Consider the following 4,448-nt stretch of genomic DNA (forward strand, 5'->3'; position numbering starts at 1 on the left):
ACCGCTCAGCAGCCCGAGCCCCCAGCAGCAGCTCCCACGAGGGGTAGAGGGCGAGGCCGAGGCCGTGCCAGAGGCCGAGGTAGAGGCAGAGCTCAGCCCCGAGCAGCAGCACCAGTGGCGGAGCCTCAGGTTGATTTTGACGTGGAGGTTCCGACCCCAGCAGTTCCGGTGGGCCCAACTTAGGTCCCAAAGGGATTTATTGCTACCCCGGTTCTTCAGGATGCTCTGGTCCGATTAGTGGGCCTCATGGAGAGTGTCACCCGGGCAGGCTTGTTTCTTGTAGCACCAGCCACTTCTCAGGCTGGAGGAGGAGTCCAGACTCCTGCTACTCGTACTCCGGAGCAGGTAGCTCCCCAGACTCAGACTCCAGCAGTTCAGCCAGTTGGAGCAGCTCAGTCGGGCGTGGTAGCCCAGGCCGGTGATGGAGCAGCTATGTCTGCCGATGCTTTGTGGAGATTGGACAGGTTCGCCAAGCTCTTCACTTCTACATTCAGCGGTACATCTACTGAGGATCCCCAGGATTATCTGGATAGTTGCCACGAGGTTCTTCGGAACATGGGTATTGTTGAGACCAATGGGGTTGATTTCGTTACATTTCGCTTGTCCGGATCCGCCAAGACTTAGTGGAGGGATTATTGCTTAGCTAGGCTAGCAGGATCACCAGCCTTGACATGGGAGTAGTTCACACAGCTATTTCTGGAGAAGTTTCTCCCCATTACTCAGAGAGAGGCCTATCGGAGGCAGTTTGAGAACCTCCAGCAGGGTTCCATGACGGTCACCCAGTACGAGACCAGGATTATTGAGTTGGCCCGCCATGCTCTTGTTATACTTCCCACTGAGAGGGAGAGAGTGAGACGCTTTATTAATGGACTCATTCAGCCTATTCGTCTCCAGATGGCTAGAGAGGCTAGGAGCGAGATATCCTTTCAGGAGGCGGCCAATATGGCCCGGAGGATTGAGATAGTATTGTCGTAGGGGGGTGATCATAGGGCAGACAAGAGACCCCGTCAGTCAGGCCGATTCACTGGTGCCTCGACTGGAGGCAGAGATTCATATGGTAGAGGCCATCCTCCTAGGCCTTATCAGTCAGCACTTCAGGTTTCCCACGGAGCTTCAGGTGGCCGTGGTCCCCAGATGCAGTATTCCGATCAGCGGTCCTACAGTGCACCACCTGCTCCTACTAGTGCGCCGCCACTTCAGAGTTTTTGGGGTGGTCATTCGGGTCGCCAGGGCCAGCAATCTCAGCAGCCGAGGGCTTGTTACACTTGTGGTGAGATGGGCCACATTGCCAGATTTTGCCCTCGAGCACCGAGCAGCTCTCAGCATAAGGGTTCTCGTGCCATGGTACAGGCACCAGATGTTCCGCAGCCCGCCCAGCCAGTCAGGGGTGGAGGAAGAGGTGCTAGAGGTGGAGGTAGAGGTCCTAGAGGTGGAGCTTAGGCCGCTAGAGGTGGAGGCCAGCTAGCAGTAGGCCGTCCCAGAGAGGTAGATCAAAGTGGTGGGGCCCAGCCTCGATGTTACGCTCTTCAGGCCAGACCCGAGGCGGAGGCTTCAGATGCGGTTATTACAGGTACGGTTCTGGTTTGTGATAGAGATGCTTCAGTGTTATTTGATCCGGGGTCTACGTATTCGTATGTGTCATCTTATTTTGCCCCATACTTGGTCATGCCTAGTGATGCATTGAGTATTCCTGTTTATGTGTCTACACCGGTGGGTGATTCTATTGTGGTCGATCGAGTCCATCGTTCTTGTATTGTGGTGATTGGGGGTCTTGAGACTCGTGTAGATTTGTTGCTTCTAGACATGGTTGACTTCGATATTATATTGGGGATGGACTGGTTATCACCCTATCACGTTATCTTGGACTGTCATGCCAAGACTCTGACCTTAGCTTTACCGGGTATGCCTCGTTTAGAGTGGAGAGGGACTCCTGGTCATTCTACCCGCAGTGTTATATCGTATGTGAAGGCTCGGCTCATGGTCGAGAAGGGGTTTTTGGCCTATTTAGCCTACGTTCGTGATTCTAGTGCTGAGGTTCCCTCTATTGATTTTGTGCCCGTTGTTTGTGAGTTTCCTGATGTTTTTCCTTCAGACCTGCCGGGTATGCCACCCGACAGGGATATCGACTTCTGCATTGATCTAGTTCTGAGCACTCAGCCCATTTCTATCCCGCCGTATCGTATGGCGCCGCCTGAGTTGAAAGAGTTAAAGGAACAGTTGCAGTATTTGCTTGAGAAGGGTTTCATTAGACCTAGTATCTCACCTTGGGGTGCGCCGGTATTATTTGTCAAGAAGAAGGATGGGTCGATGAGAATGTGTATTAATTACCGGCAATTGAACAAGGTAACGATCAAGAATAAGTATCCACTGCCGAGGATTGATGATTTGTTCGACCAGCTTCAGGGTGCCAGGGTATTTTCCAAGATTGACTTGAGATCTGGCTACCATCAGTTGAGGATTAGGGCATCCGATGTCCCTAAGACATCCTTCCGCACTCGGTACGGGCATTATGATTTCTTGGTTATGTCATTCGGGTTGACAAATGCCCCAGCACCTTTCATGGACTTGATGAACCGAGTGTTCAGGCCTTATTTTGATTCATTCGTGATAGTTTTCATTGATGATATATTGATATATTCCCGCAGCCAGGAGGAGCACAAGCAGCACCTTAGACTCGTTCTTCAGACTCTGAGGGATAGTCAGTTATATGCCAAGTTCTCCAAGTGTGAGTTCTGGCTGAGTTCAGTTGCATTTCTGGGTCATGTTGTATCAGCAGAGGGTATTCAGGTCCAAAGAAGATAGAGGCAGTCAAGAACTGGCCTAGACCAGCATTAGCTACAGAGATCCGGAGTTTCTTGGGGTTGGGGTTTTCGTCCATTGCAGCCCCAATGACCAGATTGACCCACAAGGGTGCCCAGTTCAGATGGTCGGATGAGTGTGAGGCGAGCTTTCAGAAGCTCAAGACAGCTCTGACTACGACACCGGTGTTGGTTTTGCCCGCAGGTTCAGGGCCTTATACAGTCTATTGTGATGCTTCCCGTGTTTGGCTTGGAGCAGTGTTGATGCACGAAGGCAAGGTCATTGCCTATGCTTCGAGGCAGTTAAAGATTCATGAGAAGAACTATCCGGTTCATGATTTGGAGTTGGCAGCCATAGTTCACGCATTGAAGATTTGGAGGCATTATCTGTATGGCGTGGCATGTGAGGTGTTCACGGATCACAAGAATCTTCAGTACTTATTCAAGCAAAAGGAGTTGATTTTGAGGCAGAGGAGGTGGTTGGAGTTGTTGAAGGACTATGATATCACCATTCTATATCATCCGGGGAAAGCCAATGTGGTGGCCGATGCACTGAGTAGGAAGTCAGCCAGTATGGGCAGTCTTGCTTATATTCCCGTCAGTGAGAGGCCGCTTGCCTTGGATATTCAGGCCTTAGCCAATCAGTTCGAGAGGTTGGATGTTTCGAAGCCTAGTCATGTGTTAGCTTGCACGGTCGCTCGTTCTTCATTATTGGAGCATATCCGTGATCGGTAGTATGATGATCCCCATTTGTGTGTCCTTAGAGACACGGTGCAGCGCGGAGGTGCCAGGCATGTTACCTTAGATGATGATGGAGTTTTGAAATTGCAGGGTCGATATGTATGCCTAATGTGGATGGGCTGCGAGAGTTGATTTTGGAGGAGGCCTATAGCTCTCGGTACTCTATTCATTCGGGCGCCGCGAAGATGTATCAGGATTTGCGGCAGCATTATTGGTGGCATAGAATGAAGAAAGATATCATAGCATATGTGGCTCGTTGTTTGAATTATCAGCGGGTTAAGTACGAGCATCAGAGGCCTGGTGGTTTATTTTAGAGGATTGAGCTTCCCAAGTGGAAGTGGGAGCGGATTACTATGGACTTTGTTACTGGACTTCCGCTGACTCGGAAGAAGTTCGACGCAGTATGGGTCATTGTTGATAGGCTGACCAAGTCAGCACATTTCATTCCTGTGGCAGTCTCCTATTCTTCTGAGAGGTTGGCCGAGATCTATATTCGGGAGATTGTTCGCCTTCATGGTTGCCCGTATCTATCATTTCGGACCGGGGTACGCAGTTTACCTCGCGCTTCTGGAGAGCAGTTCAGCGAGAGTTGGGCACACGGGTTGAGTTGAGCATAGCATTTCATCCCCAGACGGACAGTCAGTCCGAGCGGACTATTCAAATTTTGGAGGATATGCTCCGAGCTTGTGTTATTGACTTTGGAGGTTCGTGGGATCAGTTCTTTCCCTTAGCGGAGTTTGCCTACAATAACAGCTACCAGTCGAGCATCCAGATGGCTCCCTATGAGGCTTTATGTGGTAGGCTGTGTCGGTCTCCAGTTGGGTGGTTTGAGCCGGGAGAGGCTCGGTTGTTGGGTACGGATCTGGTTCAGGAAGCCTTGGACAAGGTCAGGATCATTCAGGATAGGCT

Source organism: Nicotiana attenuata, unplaced genomic scaffold (genome assembly GCF_001879085.1).
Source record: "Nicotiana attenuata strain UT unplaced genomic scaffold, NIATTr2, whole genome shotgun sequence".
Classification (NCBI taxonomy): domain Eukaryota; kingdom Viridiplantae; phylum Streptophyta; class Magnoliopsida; order Solanales; family Solanaceae; genus Nicotiana; species Nicotiana attenuata.